We start from the raw sequence: 13,885 nt of genomic DNA on the forward strand, positions 1-13,885 counted from the left end.
CATGTGTATAAATATATATATATATATATATATATATATCATATATATGTACATACATATATATGTGTGTGTTTGTGTATACAAACATTCATTCAGATATACATATATGTATACATATTTATACATATACACATATGAATTATATTTACATAAAAAACACATATTCATACATATATATACTTACTTTAATACTTATACATATAAACTTACATACATACACATATAAATATATATATATATATATATATATATATACATACACACACACAATATATATATATATATATATATATATATATATATATTTACACACATACACACACACACATATGTATATCATTTGGAGTAAGCAATATCAAATACATACATAATATATGTATTTAGATAGGTGAATAAATAAATAAATATACATGTATGTATATATATAATATATAATAATATTTACACACACACACACACACATCTGTATGGTATTTCTAAACTGTGGCCTACCTCTACTTTCTGATTTACCCTTAGGGTAATTTCAATACATAAAAAATTGGTATAAAAAATTGGGGAAATCTGAGGACACTCATACAGTGAAGGGAAAACTAAACTCACTGGTATATGAAATAATTTATGCAGGCAAAGAATAACATTAGGAATCAAGTTATTTGTTACCGAGAGCAACGCACCTCCAGAGACAGTCCCAAAACCACAGTATCATGCGAACCCCAAATCTAAACCTAACGCTTCCATATATTTATTCCCTAGATAGGGGGTAATCCACCCTATTCCTCCCTTTATTAGCATTTCATGAAATTTACAGAAGACAGATATCAAAAACTCTGTTCAGTGTTAATTTCCCTCTATCTTTGTGCATCGCTCTTGGTAACATTAACCAAAATTAAATATAAAATCTCTTATGACAAATGCCATCCATGGTGATGGGGAGGGAAATAGTTCTGTTTTGGAACAGGGTGGATCCAGAATTATTCTGAAGGGGGGACAATTGATAAATGGGGGTGCTTATAAACCTTCAGTAATTAATTGATATTGTACCATCGCTATGTTGCTGTAGGAAATCAGTTTAGTTTACACCATAGGTCATGCTCACTTTGAGTGGTTTGAAAATTGTTTATGGAAAGTTTTAGCCAGGTTACTTATTATACCCTGCCACTACCTCAACAGAGAAAGATTGTCATTCTATGTTTTATAATGATTTGTTTTATAATGAGTTGACAGTGAGAATGATAAATGCCGAATGTTTCATTTTTGGATGATCTGAGAAGATGAAGGCCATGAGGTTCTTCCATCAGTATATCAAATGTCATTTCATAGAAGACTTCAAACAGGGAGCACCAGACCAGTTACAGAGCAGTGGAGGGGGGGGGGGGAGGCAACTGCCCCCAGTTGCCCCGCCCCCTAAATCTGCCACTGTTTTTGAAGGTTTTTGGCTCAAACAATATTTGAGGATTCCCAGGTGCCACCAAGGTTGTTGGCTGAAGTAATATGTACTTTCTGAGGTGTGCAGACTATTCATTAACAATGATTACCATCCTTTGTGGTCTGTCTATGCTATATAATTTACTTCAACTGTTTGCATTCAACACCTAATGGTTGTCTCTCGAATACTTCCATCTACATTAGCGAGCTCGATGGGGGGGGGGGGGGGTAATTATATTATAAATGATTAAAGATAAGTGTAAATCGTTTCTGTGATATTTATCAATATGTGCCAACTATGCCTTGAAATACCAGTTCTTGAGGAAGGAGAGCACTTGGAACCACTTATCTATAGGAATTCTGAAGTAGGTTCTAAGGACATCTCAACGTACAGGCCACATGGTGAGGGTGACAAGTCATTTACTCAAACAAGTTATACGTTATTTTACATACCTGACGGTGTGACACACAATCCCAAGAGGATTACCGTCGTCAGCAACTTCAAATTGGTCATTGCTACGTAGTTTACGCCGTTTTTACGCTCAGCCAAATGACAGATTTACGAACAATTGCGCTTTGTTGGTGAACTTGTTTGTGTATTTCAATGGATTCCTTAAAAAAAAAAAAATGTTGAATTGTATAACAAAGCACTCCTTCCTAAAAGTTACAGGATGTCTTGGCTGGGCTGTGTGGAAATCTTTTGCAGGCTGCGGGCGGATACAATGGAAGTCTGTTGCACGCACATACACACACACATACGTACATACATACGCGTGCTTGAACGCTCGCTCGCATATACTCGCCTAATCTAAATATAGTCGCACACATATATATGTATATAATTGTGTATATATATTCCTTTACATATATGTATATACATATGTATACATGAATGTTAAAACTCTACCGTGTTGATACTATGGTAGAAAAATTCACAATACACCATCTCCGAAATATAGCTTTTGCATTAAGGGTACTTCTATCATATATCCCTATATATGTATATATACACAATATATATACATGTGTGTGTGTGTGTGTGTGTGTGTGTGTGTGTGTGTGTGTGTGTGTCTGCGTGTGTGTGTGTGTGTGTGTGTGTGTGTGTGTGTGTGTGTGTGTGTGTGTGTGTGTGTTTCATATAACTGTATAAATATAAATGTACACATACATAGACACATCCACCCACACATATATGTATGGATGTGTGCGATATACATATATACATATATACATATATACATATATACATATATGCACATATATATATATATATATATATATATATATATATTATGTGCATGTGTGTGTGTCTATGTATGTATGTGTGTGTACTGCAACACACACACACACACACACACACACACACACACACACACACACACACACACACACACACACACACACACACACACACACACACACACACACACACACACACACACACACACACACACACACACACACACACACACACACACACACACACACACACACACACACACACTACACACACACACACACACACACACATTTGCAGGAAAAGTTGTAAGAAAAATAGATCGAAATTTAAAAACCATGCACACCAATCCAAGTCCCTTCTGGTTGTAAGGTTCCATCTAGAAAATGTTTGGAGTAAATTGAATAATTGGGACGAATGAAGCGGTAATGACCGATTTTTTTTTTTTTTTTAATTATTTCTAGTAATTATTCTTTTGCGAAAGAGAGATCCCAGGCAAGAATCTAAAGGTTGGGAAACCTGGATATAAAGAGAAGAAAAATAAAAGATGGGTCATATGAGTATATATATGTATGTATTTATACGTATAGATATACACATACATATATGTACATATATTTATATATACATATGTATAAATACATATAAACATATAGGTATATATACATATACACATGTATATGTATATATATATATACATATATATGTATATATGTATATATATACATACTTGTATATTATATAATATATATATATCATAAAATAGGTGTGTGTGTTTGAGTATTTAAATATCTTTTCGATTATAACTTGGTTGATCCGGTCCGTTAATATAAGAGAAAAAAAAAGATGAATAATTATTCATAAAATTCAGAAATACCTGGCGGCTCGACGAGGACAACTTAACATGCCATGCCCAATGTAATACAAGTTTATTTATTGTAATTACACATAGATGGCTCTACAATTTTATTAAACTCACTATATTTTTCCTCTAAGTAGAGCAAGTTGTACCTTTCCCTCATAGCTCGGCTTGTTCGGCAGACCTATGAATTTTGAATTATGGTTAAAAATTAAAAATAAATTATGAATCACCAGCTTCTGAGAATGAAATGTGCATGGAGGAATCCCGTAATTATCGAAAAAAATAAAACTGACCCCATGTTTCTGTGTAATAAAATTAATTTCATATTAACTTCATATTTCTAAATTCATCTATATCGAGTTTCATTGACAATACATCTGTATACAACAGTCTCTTACCGTGTAATATTGCATTCATAATTTATCTCTATTATTGTACAGCATTACTAGTAATATCCATTGTTTTTCCCCTAGGCTATTTCTGCCCCTTTCTCATTTTTGTTATCTTTGTTTATTGATAGACGGAAATTGGATTAGTCTAATTTTATTCAGAAAGAACAGCTTGCTAATTATTTTTTCTGAGAAATCTACCCCAATATTTATTGAAAAAAAAAAAAATAATCTGCATTTATGATTTTTGGCTGTTAAGTTTTAATTTTGTTGCTGCTTTTACTTACTAGGTATATACGTAAATATATAATGAAATGAATATCAAAAGTATTCTGGGCTATCATATAAGTCAGTGAATAATTTTGTCGAGATTATAAACTTTCCCTAAACAATTCAAAGGAAGTGTGAGCTCAACCAGCTATTTGAAGGATGAAGCTTTTACGTTGGTATGTGTGTGTGTGTGTGTGTGTGTGTGTGTGTGTGTGTGTGTGTGTGTGTGTGTGTGTGTGTGTGTTTGTGTGTGTGTGTGTGTGTGTGTGTGTGTGTGTGTGTAAAGTCGAGTATCATTAGGAACAACCAATGTCACTTTTCTTCTAAAATAAACAAATTAAAAAATTGAATAATAATAATGAAGACAACATTTTTTTTTTTTTTTTTTTTTAAGAGGATTGTAATGAGTAAAAATAATATTCGTATGCTCATGCATTTGTAAAAATGTATATAAAATTTATAGCAAAGAAATACTCTCCTTGCGAAATAACTGTCTTGTTGCATTAATTGTAAAGTGATACTATTCATAATAGCAGAGCTAATAAGCCCATGTCTTTTAAATTCTGATCATGATCATCTACGTTCATTAAAGGTTTTGGTAATATAAGCTTTCATCTATAATAAATGCATCGATAAACTCATATCAGAGCACACTACCTTATGAATTGCATTAACGTAAACTTATCAATGTTTATATTATAGATAAAAGTTTAAATTATCAAATTATTTACTGAGGTATTGACGGGTAACTGGTCTGAAACCACTTCTGGGCGTGCTATCACAAGTTAATAATAGTAATATTTGTAGTTGTTTTGTTTAACCTGTATCGTTTTTTTTTTTTTTTTTTTTCTTTTTCTTTTTCTTAGAGGGCGGAGGCCTAGCACGTCTCTGGATCCAGTTCCCAGTTGTGTTGCCCTCAAAGCCTGCGCTGGGAGGAAGTCAGCACTTTGCTTTCTGACAAGGGCAACTCGGGGGAGGTCGGTATGATCGGAGAGGGAAGGACTCTCCGCCATTAAAGGGGATGTTATGTCTACGGAATGTGACCTTGGCAATATTGATAGGACTTACGACACCTTTAGGGGGAATGATGTAGCAATGTACCAATACTTCATCATAGTCCATGAGGCAGGTGAGTCTTCTCCACAATCTGACCAATCCTTGTCGTAGACAGGGCAGTTTGTCGGGGGAGATGGAGACAATTCCTGTACAAATTAAGGGAGGGATGATGTTGGGCAGGAATGGGTTTGCTGGTTTTGTCAGTTAAGCTTGGGAGTGCTATGGCTTGGTATTCGGCTGTAACTGTGACAACGCGGGAATAATCGAGGCGGCTGTGGAAAGAAACTGCGAACTTGTTTTCGGAGGCATTGCTGAAAGAGGAGAGTGTTATCAAAGTAAGGGGCTGTGGAGCATTACGGAAAATTTATCCCATTTGCATGGACTAAACAGAGTATTCAAGATGTTTCTATTGGTGGGGGGTAGAGATGGACGGGTACCTGTGGAAGAGGGAGTAGTGTTGAGTGAGAAAGTCTTGTGGAGAGGTGAACAATAAGGCAGTAGAGCAGTAATAAAGGAGGGTGGTTAATGGTTTGCAGAAATAAATGTGCTAGATATCAAAGGCCATATAGCACTATGGTAAAGTATTTTGGCGAAAAGGGTGGAAATGAGTTAATTGATCAGAAGATGTGTTAGATGTCAAAGGTTGTAGATCGCAGTATGATAGAATATGGAATACAGTAGGGATTAGTAAAAGGATGTAGTTAAAGGTATAGGGTGATCAGATCAAATTAAAGTATGTGTCGAAGGAAGGGAGAGTAACACTGTATGGGAAAACTGCAAAAGAGCTATTATGAAACATCAAATAGTAATATGGTAAGAAATGATAGTTGTGAAAGTAGGAGAATAATCCTGAGAATGACATAAGGAATCGGGACGGTGGTGAAGTATCCGGAAGAATGTCAGAAGGGGAGAGATCCACAGAAGGACATTGTTGTAACTGAAGGGTGTCAGGTGAGCATCTAAGTGTGGGTGGTAAGGATCATGGGGACTGTCTCAAAAAGGAATAAGAGGGTGGATGAGGGAGTAGATCATTCTCCTGAGTCTTGTTTATGAACTTTTGGATGTCTTCAAGAGTTTCTGGAGGGGAGTTGGATGGGGAGGTTTGAGAAACAAAGGAGAAGAGGGAATAGATGTCCGAGGAGCAGAGGGAGAGGTGGGTGTCGGAGAGGATGTGGTAAAAGATAGAGTGGAGCATTAAGGTTGTCTGGTGCGACAGGTAGAGTGGGGAGTGGGAGGGGTAGGCACCGGGGAAGTGGTAGAGATTGGAGTATCTGGATTTAGATTGGAAATGACTGGGTGAGAGAGGTAGTAGAAATGGATTGGTTGGCCTACTTGGTTTTGGAGCCATTGTTGGAAGAGAAGGGTATTGTCAATATTAGGGCTGTAGGGGGAATCACAAAGATTTGATCCCACTTGGCTGGGCCAAAAAGGATACTCGGAAGGTTTGCAGAGGTGGAAGCAGTGGAAAACCGAGGACAGGAGGAAGATAGGGTGGTATGGAGAGAGGTAATATTAGTGGGAGGACAATTAGGATGAACAGTAGTAATAAGGGGGTGGGAGTAGACAGTGTGTGCAGTAGAAGATGGAGTGGAATATGTTGGGAAAGGTGAAAGGGTGTATTCTGAAGGTTGAGTAATGACCCGGGTGGATGATTCGGAATGGATAGAGTTGACAGCAAATGTCGAGGAGGGGATATTAGTATCAGTAGGAGCCGTGGTCAAAGGAGAGGCAGGGGTTGGGAAACCAATGAAATCAAATTTAGATAGGCTAGTTGCTGATGGGGAAAGCCTTAATGCCCCTAATAAGGGTAAAACATTCAGTAAAACTTCATTATTGGCCATGGTGAGCCTGAAATAAATGGGGAGAGGAAAAGGTCCCCATGAGGGGTAAGGACTAGACAATTAACCAAGGGAACACCATGCCCATGCCTGTTCATGACTGACACGAAGTGGATAGAAGATGGGGATGATGAAGAGAAGATGGAAAGGGGGAGAAGAAAAGACCATGCAAAATTACTTAAGGTCACCTAAGCCCCCCACAACAACTAGCAATACAATAGGGGAAGAAGGGAGGAGATTGAGTACTGACCAGGGGGAATGATTTGGACTAGACTAATGTGACAGTAGGCATTTAGGAGGTAGTAGTAGCAGCAGTGTTCAGGGTCCTTTTCAAAGGAAAGCCTGGAGTTAGGGAACCCACAGAATTTGAATTGGTGGAGCTATTTTATAAAGGGGTAAGACTCATTACCCCTAATAATGGTATAAAGTCTTCATTACTGACCATGGGAAGCCCTAAGTATGTGGGTAGAGAAACAGTCCACATCAGAGGGTCCCCTGGAGGAGTAAGAGCTAGACAGGAATACTGTGCCCATATCTCCCTGAGGCTGTTCATGACTGGCCTTTTATCCTTTCAACACAGGTGTTACACCTTGGAAAGTGGATAGTAGAATGGGTTGGAGTTGAATCAAGGGTTGAGGCTCCAGGCAGGAGTTATCTTAAGCATCGAGTCCCAGAACGGACATGGGATTGAGGGGATAAGGAAATATTAAACAACTTACATTCAAAGTAAATGTATTCTTATAGGACATAATAAAACAAAAATATATAATTTATTTATATGCACACTTAACAGGTAAAAATATTCTTAAGCTACTATAGGACGTACTAATGGAAGCACTGTAGCTCAGAAACACCCAATGTACAACTATAAATATACAATGTCAGTGATCTGATTTTAAGTCGGGGATTCTCCTGTGGGCAAGGCCTTGAATGACTTTAGTTTTGGGAAGGCCACTCTTGCCTAAATGAATATATTACAAACATCAACTGTGGTCTGGCCTGGATTTGGCATTGGGAGGCACACCCAGCCAAGGCACTGGCATATTTAAGAAATGAGTTTCTCATTATATTATGAAATGAACTGTGCTTGTCACTGAAAATGGATTTTGAGGACACAGTAGTATATAATTTTCATATGGCTTGTCTTCTTCTGGGACATGCTCAGGCCATCTACATAAAACGAAGGAGTACCCATAGCCATCTCCATCCGACCTCAAACCTTGGTAGTTGAGGTAACACTGCTTGAGGAGTGTATTATGGCATTGAGACTGAAATATGCTTTTGGCTTTGTTTCTCTTATTGCAGTGTACGCTCATACCGATGTTTGTAAACTGAATGTGAAAGAGGTGTTCTATGCCAAACTCACATCCGTGGCAGACAATTGCCTCTGGTGAGACATTCACATTGTATGTCAGCCCCCATAGCACGGGAGCTGATCCCAGCAGCAAGAGCAGCCTCTTTCTCCAGGACTTTGCTAGATCCCAAAGAATGAGAATTTCTGGCTCCTGGTATCAACATTCCAACCCACATTACTGGACGTGGTTAAGTGATACAGGTACTGAGATCGACCACATTCTTGTCAGCACTCAATGGAGGATCCTCTGTAGGGTTTACCGGATTACTGAGTTCTGTGGCACTGGTCATAGGCTTGTGGTGGCTGGTACATGCACTCTCCACTGCAGTTTTGTCTTGTGAATTTTATTTACACAAAGATGACTCCACTAATGCTTACTCACCAAGGAGTTAATCAGTAAGCCTCACCTGATAATTCCTTGAATTTATATTTTTTTTCTAATATTATTTTCAGCAGATGAGATATGGTAGGCCTAGTAACTGACTTCTTGTTGAAGAAGCACTTCTGTTGCTGAGTGAATAGAATTTAGAAAATAAAACCACAGTGGACTGAGCATGTATGTGACAGGATAGATTTCAAAAGACAGTTCTTTGGAGAGAAAATAAGTGTTGATGGCAGATTTATTTTAAATAAAAAAAATATAAATAAATCATATATATTTGTTTGAAAAACTACTAAACATGTAAAATAAGTAATAAGTGTGCGATGATTAGAATACAAAATAGACATGGCACATTGGAGTACTTTAGAATAGTTAAACTTTGTTAATAATATTTAATCAAGCCACAATTCAGGAAATTAACCTCAAAATGTTTATGTCACACACATATATATATATATAACAGTGTTTGATAACAATGATGAATTTATATTATCCTAGTAATTCCATTTATCTTCCAAACACAAGACAATATTCAGCTGCTGATTATGTACTGCTGTAATTTCACCACATCTCTAGTCTGAAAATGACTTATCACATACATCAAGTATCAGTTCTATAAACATTTCATCTATTTTTGTCCTCTCATATTAATATAATGAAGAAGCCATTATCTTTATTTGTATATACCATATTTCAACTTGAATATATTTCAGGACAGGGCCAGAGGTGGCTTGACTACAGCCAAGTATATTTGTTGTGTCATGCAGTTCAAGCACAAGATCTGACACAACAAAATGATCAAGTCAGACTCAAGGGTTGAAATGACAAAGATGCAGTTTTTGTTTCCAGTGCTAATATAAAAATCTTAAATCTGTTTGGCTTGTATAGTTATTCTTCAGACACTTAAACTCATTACATCCAACCTCTTAAAATCCCTTTATTCTATATTCTGTATTAATGTAATTCTCTGGAAAACTTTATTTTGAGACAGTCACTTCAAGTAGTTTATTAGGAAATGCATGGTTTAGAAGCAAGCAAAAAAAATATCCCCAAAATATGAAAGACAGAATGAGAAGAAAAAACCCAACTCTGTCATTCCTAGTTCTTGTAAATGGTTCTTCCGATATAGAGGGCTATGTGATTCAGTGTCATGTTAATTTTCACTGCACTTAAAGAACTGAGAAACAAGCTGTGGTGTCATTTATGGATTAAGAGGATATGGGGCTGAAGATGATGAAGGGTATGGAGGAGGCATGGATGGGGGAGGATGTGAAGGCATGTCAGCAGGAGGATATGGAGGAGGTGAGGATGAAGGTGCATATGGTGGATTATATGTAGTGGCTGAATATGGTGGTGGGAGAATGGGAGGACACAATGGGGCTGAGGGATCTCTAGAAACATTAGGTAAGTAGGCATCATTATATGCATTAGAAGGAAAACCCTGTGATGATGGGTACTGAGAGTTGGCAGGGCTCTGAAAACCTAGAGGTTGTGCGGGTGGTGCCAGTGAATAAGATTCTGCTGGTTTTGCTGGTATTTTTACAAAGTCTGTTTCATCTGGAGTAACCCCAGTGCACCTTTCTTCCTGTGACAAAAGTGGTGCAGCTGGTACAGAGAATGTAACCGAGCAAGAGGATATGAAGCTGTACTTCGTTGGACAGATGGAGGTGCTGCTTCATCCTGGTACTCCTGCATTTTTGTGTATCTATGGATGAATAATTTAGAAACCCTTAGTGCTTTTGATATATAAAATGATTCAAAATCTAGTAGAAATTAAAATCAACCCTTTAGAGAGCAGCAAATTAAAAAAAAAGTTGTGTGGTATAGGCCTATCTAACAATATAATGGAGTCTTGCCACCAGTAAAACTAACCTTACTTATTGAAAAGGAATAGCTAGCTAATCGGCAACTTAATTTATCAGTGAAACAACCCCATTACCAGTTCAAATATCGGGTGTTTTAGATAATAATGTTCACAGCAACAACAAAACAACAATACTAACAATAAGATTAAAGATAAATGAATCATGTAAAAAACAGAATTGATGAAAAAAATATATGTATATACATATATATATGCATATATATACATATATAGACATACACATGTATATATACATATATATAAATTTAGATACATATGTATACATATACATTACGTGTGTATATATATACATATATACACATACATATATATATATATATATATATATATATATATATATACACATGTATATGCATATATATCTATATAAATATATATACGTATATATACTTACATATATATATACATATATATATTTATACATATATAGATACACACATATAGATACACACATATACCTATATACAAATATACATATATATACAAATATATACACACTGTATATATTATATGTATGATATATATTATATACCCCCCCAATCCTTTGCCCGTTGTTGTCGTTGGGGGGCTTAGGAGACGAAGACTGAGACCCAATGATGGGGAACTCCTCAACCTTGGGACTCAGCCATCGACTCAACTAATTTTGCCTAGTCTTTTTTCCCACTCATACTTTTCGTTTCAGTTTCTTCACCAATCCCTTCTACTATCCACCTCCTAAGGTGTGAGAGCCGTGCTGAAAGGATGAAAGGCTGACTTTATGTCAGTCCTGAACGGCCTGAGGGAACCATGGGCACGTTATTCCCCTGCCATACCTGGCCCTTACCCCTCAAGGGGACCCTGAGGGGTGGACTATTTTTTTCCCCAACATACTCCAGGCTTATCATGGCCAATAATGAAGACGTAACCCCACTCTTAGGGGCAATGAGGCTTGCCCCTTTATCAAATAGCCCCAATCCCAGCTCTCCTTTGACCACGGCTCCAAACACTGCAACAACTCCCCCATCATCAATGCATACTAGTACAGTATCAACCCTAATCAACAACCAACCCCCAGGAGACATTTCTACTCTCCCAACATGCTCAACTTCAACACCTTTACTCCCACAACCTTCTTCATCAACCACCCCATCTCCCCTTATTACTACCTTACAACCTTATTGCCACCCTCCCCATAACACTACCCCCCTCAACACTACTCCCTCCTCCACACGTCCCCGCACTTCTACTACCCCCACCTCTACAAGAATCCCAAATACTCTATTTAGCCCAGCCAAATGGGACCGATTTTTTGTGATCCCTCCCACAGCTCCCTACTCTCAAAACACCCTCCTCTTCCAACAATGCCTCCAAAAACAAGTAGGCAAAGTCTCTTTCCGTAGCCGACCCGACCACTCCCGTCTCGTCACAGTAACAACTGAAAACCAAGCTATAGCATTAACAAAACTAACTGATCTATGTGGTAATCCCATCCCTACAGAACCTCATCCAACCCTCAATACTTGCACCGGAACAGTCTCTATCTCCCCAACAGATTGCCCAATCTATGACAAAGAATGGTCAGATTGTGGAGAGGACTTACTCGCTTGTCTCACAGACTATGATGCAACATATGTACAATGCTACTCCATTCCTCCCAGAGGAAATCGTAAGAAATCCATCAACATTGCCAAAATAATTTTCCGTAGACATGACCTTCCCTTTAATGTTTACATAGGTGGGGAATCCCTACCTGTCCGACCATACCAACCTCCTCCTCGTCAGTGCCAAAATTGTTGGCGTTTAGGACACCCAGCCAAACACTGTCATTCCACAGCCAGATGCACGCTATGTGCCCAACCTGGCCATACTCGATCAAACTGCTCTGCACAATCACACACATGTGCAAACTGTGGCGGCCCCCATAATGTATTTTATAAAGGCTGCCCCACCTACAAATAGGTAGCAACTCTCAGATTCAGACTTGGACTCACTCTACGTGAAGCCAGACAGGAAGCACGTCGATGAGGCTTTTCTCTTACCCCCTACTCCAGTATGTCACTCACTCTGCCAATCCCCCTATCTCCCAAGCTCCTACACCCTCTCCTAAACCCAATCCCCCTCCATCTAACTTCCCCTCTTCTACCTCCTACCTTCCCCAGTCAAATTCTTTTGCCATCCTAAACCCAGACACTCCAATCTCTACCCAATCAAATTCTTTTGCCATCCTAAATCCAGACACCCCAATCTCTACTACAGCCCCAACACCTTCCCCTCTCCCTCCCCGCACTACCCGCAGCAGACAGAATAAACGTTCCACCCCCTCTTCCCCTACCTTACAATCACCTCCACCTTCCTTTGCCCCTATTTTTCAGACACCAGACTTCTCTTTCCCCCCTCACAAGAAAACCTTTATCTCACAAAACTCCCCAACCAACTCCACTACAGAAACTCTTGAAGATATCCAGAACTACATAATCGAGTCCCAAACTAATACTCATCCACCTTCAAATTCTACAACTCCCGCTCCCTCCACACTCAAAGTAACTGCCGATATCCATCCTCCTCCTACTCATATTCTCCCTACACCCAATCCTCCTACCCCATCCCAACAAAACCCATTTCCCCTGACTCCAGCCCCACCTATATTAACCCTCCTACTATCCCCTCTATCCCTTCCACTCCCTCCTGGATACACACGTGAAACCCTCATGTCACAAGTACCCTCTTCCCCAGACCCTCTACCTCCCGACACCCCTCCTGATACAACACCACCTCCCCAACCTCATTCTTTATCCCACCCTCTAGCACCTTCCCCTTCAAATTCTCCAACACGCACTGCAATCTTTGCCAGTAAATCAACGAAAGTATAACTATCCTTCATTGGAACATTCGCGGTTTCCGAATGTTCCTCTTTCAGTCCCACATATTCTATTGTCATGCCCACGTCCTCCCTACATAGACATCCCAACTTATCAGACATACTTACAGAATCTCACACTTCTGCTTTGACAACCTGTTTTCCTTCCTCAAACGCATATATATCCTTCACTTGATCTAACCCCTTTACATTACCTCATCCGACCCTAACCCATTCACTCACCAATTCCTTAACGCAGCTTTAACAACTAATCACTAACCAAACCATCCTTCACTAACATTAACTATAGTGCTATATGACCTTAGATGTCTAGCACATTTATTTTGCTTT

At 38.5% G+C, this 13,885-nt stretch overlaps 1 protein-coding gene across 2 annotated transcripts in view; it reads right to left on the minus strand.

Moving 5' to 3' along the window:
- LOC125036092 (zonadhesin-like) overlaps window positions 1–13,885 on the minus strand; it is a 36,691-nt gene that overhangs the window by 13,846 nt on the left and 8,960 nt on the right. The window lies entirely within an intron of this gene.

The sequence above is a fragment of the Penaeus chinensis genome, chromosome 2, assembly GCF_019202785.1.
Source record: "Penaeus chinensis breed Huanghai No. 1 chromosome 2, ASM1920278v2, whole genome shotgun sequence".
NCBI classification, from domain to species: domain Eukaryota; kingdom Metazoa; phylum Arthropoda; class Malacostraca; order Decapoda; family Penaeidae; genus Penaeus; species Penaeus chinensis.